The sequence below is a fragment of the Oreochromis niloticus genome, linkage group LG13, assembly GCF_001858045.2.
Source record: "Oreochromis niloticus isolate F11D_XX linkage group LG13, O_niloticus_UMD_NMBU, whole genome shotgun sequence".
Taxonomy (NCBI): domain Eukaryota; kingdom Metazoa; phylum Chordata; class Actinopteri; order Cichliformes; family Cichlidae; genus Oreochromis; species Oreochromis niloticus.
Window position 1 is genome coordinate 5,439,547 of NC_031978.2, and position 12,645 is coordinate 5,452,191.

Here is a 12,645-nt window from a genome sequence, read left to right on the forward strand (position 1 = left end):
TGCTTTGGGACTGAGACCTTATGCGTGTGTGCCTATGTGTGCATGTGTCCAGAGGGCCCACCGACAGCTGCGACCATCATGTTCAAAGACTAAAATAGCAGCAAAATTCAACATGTTCAACACCTGGGGCTATGTGAGTGTGTGTGGTACATGCATACAGTGTTTCCATCTGTGTGTGAGCGTGTTTAGGGTATGGAAGTAACAAATGCAGCGAGTGTGACGATTCAAGTTCACCTCATTACTGAATCAACGGTTCTCAGTAATTTGCTTCGGTGACCTTTAAAAACCAACAAAGAAACTTCTGACATTAAAACTCAACCATATGGAATTAGTTTCACAAAGAGTGCGTGTGATCTTTCGGCCCTGAAGTCAGCTTCATACAGTCTCCGTGATTTGACTTTTCTCCTCACACTTGCCAGAAAGGGTTGATGGATGTCTCGAGTCAGGCAGGCACTTTATGGTGAATGAGTTAATAGACTTCGCGGTGCATCAGCGGCACTACATTATGGTCCACTTCCTTTGCTCCAACCACAGAAACTACTCAACAATGTGTTAAGAAAACCTCAGCAGTGGCTCATTGTGCACAGGGAGCGCGGAGAGTAGGTTGAACAGAAACTGCTGCTTTCACTGTCTTCAGGCTCAATGAGAAACAAAATATGTTGAAAAATGTATATTTTCTGACAAAAATAATTTCTGTAGCAGAAGCACTCGAAGCTAGAAAGCCATTCGCGTCTTGTAGAAATATTTATATGTAAGAGATGGTTGAAAAGGTGACATGTTTTTACCAGGAACACACAGTAAATTGCCTGTTTTACCCAGTTAAATTCAGATTCATTCATTTATAATGTTTTGTGTACGCAATTTTGGGACATGTACAAGTGTAACCAAATGCTTCCTTCTTTGTGTCTGACACACCAGATGGCTGGTTACAGAAATCCTGCTTGGAAACAGTTTGAAAAAGGGCAGGCACTTTCAAAAACATAACTTGCTGATTATTGGACAAACTATCGTTCTATCAAGCTAACTCCATCAAACGTCGTGTGGAACACTGATGATGAAAAACAAGCTGCAGATATTTCCTTTTGTGTAGTCTAACACAAGCTAATCACAACTAAACAAAAAAAGGAACTATAAGATGGTGTTTGCTAAAACAACACAAACACTTGCTGCCTTGTAATAAAAATTAACACAGAGTATATTTCTAAAACACTTGTCAGGTGGATGACCCACCCTTCTATCACAGGTGTCAGCAACCCTTACCATCAGTTTCAAGCAATCCCTAATAAAGCAAATTCAAACTAAAACATATCTGAGCCTTTTTGTGAAGGTGAGGTTCAACTAAAGTTTTAACTTGATAAAAACTTTTAATCATTTCCATTATCTTTTAGCATGCTTAGGCCTACTTTGAAATACCTTTGGAACTATGCAGGGCACTCTCATATGTACCATGACTTATGATATAAGTCATGGTACATATGACTTATATCAGCGGTCCCCAACCTTTTTTGCGCCACGGACCGGTTTATGCCCGACAATATTTTCACGGACCGGCCATTAAGGTGTCGCGGATAAATACAACAAAATAAAACTAGTACCGGTACCGAAAAAAAGAAGATTTATTCATAACACACGTGTTAACCCAGTTAACGATAAAAACGATAACAAAATAACGCTGAAAACCGATAAAAACCCTGAAAACCATTTCACACCCGAGCTTTAACTCTCACGGCCCGGTACCAAACGACTCACGGACCGGTACCGGTCCGAGGCCCGGGGGTTGGGGACCGCTGACTTATATCATATGTACCATGAGCTAACTTAAACCAACAACACCACCAAAACATAGGATGCAGCATGTTTAGAAAAGAAATAATGTCAGTTTGTGCACAAAAGTCACTCTAAAGAATCACTTAAAAAAATAATGCCAGATGTTTGGGTAAACCATCAGTTTATCATGTTTAACAGTAGTTAACTTCAGCCTACTTGGGTAAAAGAGAAAAGCCCGCGGAGCTGTAAAAACTGATGAGAGCATGTGGTTAGATAGTGCTTCCCGTCTTTGCTAAAATAAATAAATAAATAATTAAAACATTGCACATTAAAGTTACTCCGACACAATCACTTTAAATAACGCTTAGCAGGTGTTTGGCTTCGCCATCTGTCTACTAAAATATTGACGCCCAGAGCTGAGATTTTTTTAGTAAGTATATTGACAAAGAACAGAGTTTGACCTGAACCAGCCTTACAGGGGTCCTGCAAGAATCCAGTCACCTTACAAGGAAACCATTTCTCCTGCTGAAATTAACTGATAAATCTAACAAATGCTGACAGATATATAATAATGTGAAAAAGAATGCACTTGTAAAACCACCTTTAGGAGCATTAAGTTAAAGTATTAGTTTTCTGTGCGATTTTTTTAGTCGCCCACATCATTGTGGAGGAATTCTGGCCCACTCTTCTTTACAGTGCTAGTTTCAGTAGATTGCTTTTAATTAAATAATACCAGCAAACCTCAGTCTTAAAATCCTGCTACTGCATTTTAGTCGAGTTGAGGTCTGAGCTTTGATTGGACCATTGCACACAAATCTGTTGTCTAAACCATGCTTATTAATAAATTACTGATTTGTGCATGAAATGTTTATATTTTCATAACTGAATTTGTTTGTTCTCTACAAAAATTATTATTATTATTATTATTATTATTTACAGTTTTTCAAACATCATGAGCCAGAATTATAATTCTACTTTGGTCTCATATTTCCAAAGAATATTCTTCCGGAAACCTTGGCTTGTTCAGATCCATTCTTAAATATTGGTTTTTTGTTAGAGAAGAGGCTTCAAAACAGTCCATATTTATTCATTCTGTCATGAATTTTAACATTTAACATGCTAACTGAGGCCTGTAGAGTTTGAAATGTAGCTCTTGGGTTTTTTGCTATTTCTCCAAGCACAGTCTGACCTTGGGGTGAATTTGCTGACACATCGACTCCTGGGAAGATTATGACACGTGTTAACACATACCTGAATGCTCCAGACCAGCAAACTACCCAAACTTCTACTTTTGCAGAGGTGGCCACACTTGCTGATGATTGATGAATCAAATGTATTTGATTAGCAGCAACTGACTGCTATTTGCTATAAATGAAATGTGATCTTGAAGAAAAATGATAATAATTCCAATTGTCCTTAATTATTATTGCACTTATCTTCAATGGCAAAATGGCTTTTTAAATAGGGAAAAGCACTCATTGTCATACTGCTTTATCCTAACAAGATAAATTATTGAAGGTTGTTGACTGAGGAAAGGAAAATAATTGACAAGCATGCTTGTGGTCAAGGCTACAAGTCACTGACCCACCAGACTGATTGAAGCAGGGTTTGAGTGGTGAAATAAAAGTCTTCAAGGTTGCATGGTATGTGGCTTTCTGAGGGAAAGTGGGCTCCGTGGAAGAAGAATCCCCACATTTAAAAGAAAAACATAAAAAAGTCCAACTGGATTTGCTAAAATGCATGTTGACAAGGCTTCTGGGAGGATGTCACTGGAACAGATGAAACAAAATTAGTGCTTTTTGTCACTTCAACTTTCATCAGCTCTGTGTTCATGCAATAATAAAAAGAGAATCTGTCAAAGAAGAAAAACAGCACCCCTACTGTGAAACACAGAGAAGGCTCAGCTGTGTTATCTGGTCTCTTTGGAACAGTTGGCTCAGGACACAAGGAAATCGGAAAATTATCAGCCCAGCGTTAGAGAGTCTGCCTCAGTCGTAGGTCATGTTCCCTGCATTCATGGATGAAAAACAAAGATTAATTGTTATGAATTGCCTTGCTATGAGGCATGATATTTATCTGATAGATCCTGAATGAAACAAGCTGAAACTCGCAGCTAATAGAAGGGCACCCATCAAGCCTGGTGAAGGATTTTACTTAAAAGGAGTGGGCCAAATCACCAGCTGAGAACTGCACAAGTCTCATTAACAGCTACAAAAAGCAATTTATTATTTGCCGCAGCCTCCACTCTCTGTTTTCAGTCCTGCCAGATTTTGAAACTTGGCTGTGGGGATTTGCCTCTGTTCAGCAACAAGACTATCTATAAGGTCGATCGCATTTTGGCGATAAGAGCGGGTTTACAGGCGGCGATCCAGGTCATTGTAAAATTCTTGGATGGGGTTAAAGGGTTGAGATGGCCAAACCTTTTCTTTACCTGACATGTGGCATTGAAACAGGAAAAAAGCCTTTTTCACAAAATTGGAAATGCCCTCATCTCTTAATTGTCATTTGATGCTTTGGGATTAAGATTTTCCTTGATTTCATCAGAAATTTCTCAAGTCCACACATTAAAAATAGAATAGAATTAGAATAGAATTCAACTTTATTGTCATTGCACATGCACAGGTACAGGGCAACGAAATGCAGTTTGCATCCATCCAGAAGTGCTTTAGCCATGATATAGATATATTACAATATATATTAGCAATAATATAGATATGTAAGTATATTACAGAAATGGGTCTATTATGGTATGTTATAATGTACACAGTATGAAGTATGTTATGAATATGCTATAACTATAAGTATGTACAGGCTGTAGTGAGTACAAGCTATGTACAGGCTATGAACAGGATATAAATATGAAAAAAAAAACTGTACAGAAATATGAGATATACAGTTATACAGAAATGTGAACTATGCAAGTTATGAACAGTTGTAGGATTAAAAATTATCGTATGTACAGAATGATTATTTACACAGAACTATACAGTAGTGCAGTTAAGATAAGTGAGATATGTGGATAATTTCTACAGAGGCTATATAAAGTGCTAGTGGTTGTGAGTGGTGGTTCAGTCCATGTTATTATTGTGTGTTTGAGGGTACAGTTGTCCATTGTGTGTGTGTGTGTAGGTGGTTGTGGGTGTGTGTATGTTCAGTCCATGAGTTTAACGTGGGTCAGATGTCAGGAGGCAGAGATCAAAGGTTCAAAAAATTTAAAAAAGGACTGGATGACATTTATTGGATGTGTTTCGTCCATTTTGTGTAAAATGTCTTTACGATTGCTAATGGGTTTTACATCTAAAAGCTGCTACAGTTATGCATATAAGCAGGACTGTTTCCATTTCTGATGCAAAAGATTGTTTGATGTTAGTAAAGATGAGCTCTAACCAACTGAGCCAACTGGGCAGTGCTGGAAAAGCACACAGAAGAATCTTATGTTCGGAGGGCAGAGAGTTGATTGTTATGCACTGCGACAGTACTGAGGCCTATAATTACCAAATGTATCAATTTATATTTGCAGAAGGGAAAAATATGTTTGCGCAACAGGGCCTTTGGCAGTCACGGGCCCCTACGCACATGCGTTGTCTGTATATATATCAACCAACAGCTCAGCATACGAGTGTAAGGGAACAACACTTTAAAATCTGTTGACAGGTCAGAGGTCTACATATTTCAGATAGAAGACGTATAAAGCCTTTTGATGCTCCAGAGGGAGCTGAGCCAAGTCTCATAAATTGCTGGCTGATGCTAATGACTATGAGCTTGAAAACAATCTGGAAGTGTGACGTCAGAAAAAGTGAGCCTAGCAGACGGCTGTAGTCTGAAATTCATCTCTGCTTGAAGCTACATCGTCCACATGTGACATGGAATGTGTCAGATGAAAATTTACATAGCTGCCACCCTGAAGCTAGCATCTGATTCAGATATTATGGCACTGATCAGTTGTTATTAGTAGCAGGCTGTTATTATGCAATTTAATCAGCCACAAACGGAGAGACACACAGGCAATGTAAAAACTTCTAGAGATCATGTGAAGAAGTGCATGTAAAATGTGAGCAGTAAATGCGTTAAGACTCAGTCACAGTAAAAATAGGATATCAACCTCTTTGCAACTGGGAACAATTAGTGATTGTTCGATTGCTGCACTGAATTATTTTGGTGTCGGAGACCAGTTGCAAGTAGTTGCAGTGGTCACTTGATTGCCCAGACACTAAGCGTGCAACAGCTTCAATCTGCAAGGCGATTGCACAGGTTGCCTGGTGGGAGGCAACCTGTCATCAAAACAGTGGCAGTCGAATCAGACTGGTAGCAGACCGACTCTCTTTTACTGCTGGTTTACTCTCATCTTGATTCATCAAAGTGGCGTTGAACATGGCAACCAACTGCAAGTGGTCACAAATCTAGATCCCTGTCTTTGAATCAACCATTTTAATCCTTTCACGCCAAGTGTATCATGTAGATTTTTACATTTTTAAGAAATAAATTGCAAAAAAAAAAAAAAAGGATGCCTAATGTAGCACACATAATACAAATTAATATTTAATTCTTTTTTTTTCTTAAATTTCTCAGAAGGTTCAGTAAACACTCCATTTTCAAAAAGAAAATAAAATCTTTTTTGGCAATTATGTAATTGTTCAGCCTTTAAGTGTTGAAGGCAAGGACTGTACACTGTCATTGCACATGCTACAATAATTTTGGTTGCATTGCATCTCCAACCACTTTTCCATGATGTTACTGTACCCCACCCAGGGTGGTTGTAACACAGGAGGTAGAGCAGGTCATCTCCTAATGGGAAGGTTGGTGATTCAATCTCTAGCTGCTCCAATCTCCAGTATGCATGCCTAGCCAAGTATGGCCAAGTATCCTTGGACAAGATGCTGAACCTCATGTTGCTCTCTGATGTGTCCACTGGACTATGACAACCATAAGCTGGCAAATGTGTCTCTATAAAATGTGCTTTGAAATTCAGAAATTTGTGTTTTAAGTGAAAAAATTCTTGTACCAAAACTAACAAAGTTAGTTACCACTAACTTTTGATGCCTCACCTGATCAAATATCTTATGTGGAAATCAGATAAATGTTTTAACAAAATGAAGTTTACTCCTTCATGTGATGCATGAATTAAAGTTGAGGTACCTAAAGCAGATAAGCTTAAATACCTTGGGTCAACCATCTAAAGTAATGATTAGTGCACAATAGAGGTGAAGAAGAAAGTGTCGGTAGGGTAGAGTGGGTGGAAACGAGTGTCAAGGTTGACACAAGGATATCAGTAAGAGTGAAAGGGAAGGCTTAGAAGATAGCAGTGAGACCTGCTTTGATGTGTAGTTTGGAGACAGTGGCACTGACAAAAGACAGGACGCAGAGCTGGAGGTGGCAGGAGATGAAGATGTTAAGACTTTTCAGTGGAAGTGGCTAGGATGGACATGATTAGAAACAAATATATCAGACAGCTTGGGTTGAGCAGCTTGGAGACCAAGTTAGAGAGGCAAGGCTGAGACAGTTTGGACGTGCAGAGGAGGGATGGTGGATATTAAACAAAGGATGTTGAATATGGAGCTGCTAGGCAGGAGGGAAAGAGGAAGATCGAATAGATATAGTGATGGAGGACATACACAGCGATGGTGTGACAGAGGAGGATGATAGGAATAGGGGGAGATGGGGACAGATAATCTGCTTTGGTGACTGCTAAAGGGAGCGGCGGGAAAAAGAAGAAGTTGAGCGGACTGAAAAACTTCCAGCCCTCCGGCATCCAGATATGGCTTCTTTTATTTTAACCTGGAAACACACCATTCATTTCTACTTCTGTTCAGAAAGGCAAAATGACCCCACAGAATGTGATAAGATGTGATAAGAGCCTTCTAGTAGGCAGAGGAGGGTTCCAAGTAAAAATATGGGACTGATAAAAACCATTTAGTGGATTGATAACATTTTCAAACAGAGTGCTGCTGTTCACAGAAACTGTTAGCTATATTAGCTATTGAAGCAGATGGGATTATATTATACTGAAAATAATAAATACATATCGAATTCTGTCAATAGAGCACCATAACAAGGGTACAGCATAATATACCCCAGCTCATAGCTTATAGAAACTCGGCAGAATAATAATACACCGAATTTAGTTATGAGCACTGAATGCTGCTCTCTGTCTGTTGCATTATATAATCTAATAAATGTGAAAAATTTAAACACAGACATATGAAGAGCAATTTTCATTTTTATAGAGAGGGATTCGGCGCTCTTGATGATGGTGAAATATCACTCGGAGGATAAATTTAGAGAAAAACCTCGAGACTGAAAGGTGGCTTGTGCTTTTTTTTAATGTATGTATTTATCTTTGCTGGGCTGAAAGGCTCAATGACTCCGAGGAACATGAGACTCCCCATCCGTTCTGTTTAGGACTTTAAGCTTATTAGCATCCTTGGCTGGAGCTGTGGGTGGTAAATACAATTTCTCCTTTTTTAAAGAAAGTGGGAAGTTATTTTACTTTGTCTTTTACAGCTACATTTATCTGAGAAGTATCTCTTCGAGCTGCTCTGCAGGTTCTGATTCGCTGGGGTCATAAAATATGTCCTCGATGAAAATTACTTTTAGACATTATCTTAAGAGTTTTAGAGACTTACCTCAGCCAGTGAAGGAGCATGTAATCCTTCCTCTGGTGGGTCTTAAACATTTTATCTGTAGCTTTGGAGATTTTTATGCTTCACTGTTTTAATTTCTTCAATTCTGAGTGTTTAAAAACAAAGACTATTTGAATTAATTTTACTCCTAATGTTAACCAAGAAAATATGTCCTTAAAAGACTTCTATTTGTAACGAAGGCTTATACCATTGTGGCATTACTACATTAACTCAAGGAAGCAGAGCATCAGTGGGATCCTCAAGGCATTACTCTGCCTGTGTGCGGTGCACCGACACACACTGGGATGGTTGGTAATGGCTAAGCAGGATGGGCGAATGTTTCCTCTCACAGGAAGTCAAGACTCAGAAAGCCCCAAACCACAGGGAAGCAACAGAAAGCAATAACATTTGTTCTAACATTTTTGATCACTCCTGTTAGTGCAGAAATGGGTCATGGCTGCCAGAAACTCATCAAACATCTTGTAGTCGTCTGAGTCAGTGGAATCTCTGATGGGTCTTTCTCACCACGCTGTCAACATTGCTCTCCAGTTTCAAAGCTGACAGTATTTTAGTGCTGAGGAACTAAAAAGTTTTTCTAGCCTTTCCACTTTTCTGCTCATTTAGGATGACTGATTGCATCTCATTTCTCGCCTGGAGTTTCTTTCTCATTGTTGCTCCTGTTCAGGCGAAACGAAAGGTTATTTCGGATTGAAAACCTCTCCACTGTGCTTCAGTGCTAGCTATGCAAAGTGATTCATTATCTGCAATCAGCCCAACAACAGCGGCATTGTCTGTGAGCTTAAACAACTTTACAGACTCAGCCTGATAAACACAACCAATTGTGCAGAAATTACAACAGAGGATGGCGAAACAACCTTGAGCAGCTCCTGTGCTCAATAACCAACTGTTTTAAAGCTTCCCCAAACACCTGTTTTCTTCTCCATACGAAGCCTAAAACCCAGTTACACAACGTGTGGCGCAGAGTCAAATCCAGCCTGTCTGAGAGTGCAATGGATTTGACATTGAACTGCTCTCCGAAAAAAAGAGAAATCATTAGCAGAATCTTGATTTTGCCGTGATCGACCAAAGAAGCTGGATTGACTTGGGTTTTTTTTCCAGTTAAATGATCTATTTCCTTTAGCAAAAACATTTGGGGATAAAATTAAAGACTGAAGGGCAGTTTGGATTTCTCATTTAGTACTGACCCTAACGTGCAGCTACATTTATTTTTGAAAATTGCATTTGTGGTCATATTCTAAGTGAGGACGAGACACTAATCTATTCAGATATAGTTTTTTCGGATGTAGAGAGCACCAGTGTGACACTGCATTATGGGTCATTAGTAGCCTTAATGGTGCTAGGCTCACGATGTTCTTCAAGTCTCTTTATGGTGTGTCGTTTAGATTTAGCCAGCCCTTAAAGTTAATGGGAAGATCAGGTTAATGTTCAGTAGTTTCTGACTGGGGGAGGTAATGCATTTTGCTGCCAGAGGAAAAAAAAGTGAAAATAAATTCCTCAATGGCATCAAAAAACGTCGGAAACATCTCAACATTTTTGCTAGCGAAGTGAAACAAACTGGGGACCAAATGATCTGTCGAACAACCAAGAATTACTGCTGTCACTGAGTGTCATAACGAGGAGCTCAAAAAGAGACAAAAAGAAAAATGTCTGAAGGGCTGCAAAATGTTCGTCAGCTGCAAGAACCAGACAGTAGAAGCTGTTTGATTATGTGACTGGCAGAGAAACTAGGCAACTATGGGATTTGTGTTTGCCTTTAATGCTATTTCATGTTTCACTTTTAAGAGAGAAAAAGGCTTCAAGAATGACTTTTTTTGCAGGGGAACCTTCCCGAATGAACAAGTGCGAAGTGTTTTTATCCCCGCCATAAAACCCTCTCAGAAAACCCACAAAGTTAATAACTTATGAATCACTACCTGATTTGACATTAAAAAGGGCCTATTATGTTTATTTTCAGGTCTAAATTTTGATTCTGGGACTCTTCTAGAGAAGCTTTGCACATGTCAGTGTTCAAAATAATCCATACGTCTCTCATCTTGGGACTTCATGCAGGCCTTCGATTCAGCTTCTGTCTGAAACAAGCCACTTTATCTCCTTTCCCTTTAAGGCCAGTCTCCCCATATATGTGCCTGCTTGCTTCTGACTGGCTGCCCCTCACTTGGCTTCCAGAAACAGACTGCAGTGTTATGGAACGGCTGTGTCCAGGCAGGAAAAGGACCCAAAGTGCAGACACTCGCAGACAAAAGGTGAACTCAAAACAGCTTTAATGCTAAACTCAAATGTAACATAATTGGATATGTCAAAATAAACTTACACAGGAAGCCTGACAGAACACACAGCATGGCATAAGGGTGGATCACGACACGGACACAGAGAAACACAGGGCTTAAATACACAGAGGGAGCAATCAGGGAATGGGTAACAGGAGGGAAACACAGCTGGGGCAACTCAGGCCTAACGAGACAAAGGAAGCACAACCAGACATGAGACATGCACCTCCAAAGTAAAACAGAAAACATAACACAGGCTGAACTACAGACAGACTCTGACTGGACACAGGGAGACAGCAACTAGAGAACACAGAGACATAAACCATAAGACAGAACTTAACAAAGAAACCAAAGACTAGAAATGATAAATAATATAATAAACTCAAAACTCTGGGTCAACGACCAAGGGATCCTAACATGCAATGTAACCAATTTTCATAGAAGTCCATCTAAAAAATGTTTCTCTGCTAAAAAGTCAAACAAACTTAACCAGTTACATAATTTATTAATAAACTGACTGAGCCCAGTCAGTAATTTATATGCTTGGGTAGAATACATTTGTATGCTGGTAATACTACGCCAATAGACTATTTTTTTGAGCATATGTTCATTTAAAAAGTCGTCTGGATTGGGCAGATTTTTGCCTTGGAACAACATTTTTTGTTTCATTCTGTGCGTGGAGTAAATGACCACATAGAATTAGAGCTTTCTGAGACCTGAGCTTTTTGGCCAAAATGCTAAAAAATAGTTAATATAAATGTCCACAACTGAATTTTATGTTATGTTATATTTATATGACAGAAAATAAGGAACAAGATGCAGTGAACTCCAAAAGAAGAGAACATATTGGCAGCATTTGGCTAAACCATGTGCTAAAACAAAATGGTTACTTAGTGACTCTGTGTGTTGACGCAGCAATTTCCTCTTCCTAAATTCTTCACACAAACAGCCCATCTGTTTCTTAAAAAAAAATTATATATATTATATAAATTGAAAAAGGATTTGTTACTACACCAGATAGGTCATATATGTTGTTTGAGCTACACATGAACCGATTTTGTTGGTGAAAAAGCATTCAAGACAAATATAAATTATGTGACAAATGTTATGCTATAGATCAGGGGTAGGGAACGTTAGCCCTCGAGAGCTGGTGTCCTGCAGGTTTTAGAGCTCACCCTGGGTCACCACACCTGAATCAAATGATTAGTTCATTACCAGGCTTCTGGAGAACTTCAAGACATTTTGAGGAGGTAATTTAGCCATTTAAATCAGCTGTGTTGGATCGAGGACACATCTGAAACCTGCAGGACATCGGCTCTCGAGGCCTGGAGTTCCCTACCCCTGCTATAGATTTACGTATTTGGGATAAATAAGATACCAACAAGGTTAAAACATTTGGGTGTGGGTGTGACCCAAAATGGTAATATGCTGGATCTTTTTATTTAAAGCAAAAACTGGCTAACCATTTCATGCACATTCAACATTCCCTGTAAGTCCTTAAAGCACAGTCTGCAAAGCTGTGTGAAAGACACCTGGATTTCATTCATGAGGGCGAACCTGGTGAAGAGGACAAGTGGGCAGTGATACTACTCCAAAATAACTTGTGCAGTGTTGTGATGGATCACCCAACTGCTGGCGTGTCACATCTGAGATTTTTGCAACCAGTGTTTTCCCTCAGAGGCATCACGATGTTACAGTTATGTTAGATGATAGTGTTGACACTTACCCTGTGGACAGATTCATGGAGCACAATGCTGAAGTAAATCTCCTTCTGGCTTGGGTACTCTGAAGTCTTCCTCTGCAAAGACTGCTTCCTGGTCTCTCGGTCACAGTCAAACGTCTCGATCATGGTACCAGTGATAATTCTCAACATGAAGTGATGTAAGATGGGAATCCATCGTGTTTACCTATGTATTTATTAATGTATGGTGGTTCTATAGCAGACCTTAAAAGCTATACATTCAAAATCT

General features: G+C 39.3%; 1 long non-coding RNA gene across 1 annotated transcript; it reads right to left on the bottom strand.

Moving 5' to 3' along the window:
- Positions 1-9,679: 9,679 nt before the first annotated feature.
- Positions 9,680-11,374, bottom strand: LOC112841935 (uncharacterized). Its single transcript, XR_003213432.1, has 2 exons — positions 10,720-11,374; positions 9,680-10,600 (listed from the first exon to the last, which is right to left on the bottom strand). It is a non-coding gene; the product is annotated as an uncharacterized LOC112841935 (long non-coding RNA).
- Positions 11,375-12,645: the final 1,271 nt, after the last annotated feature.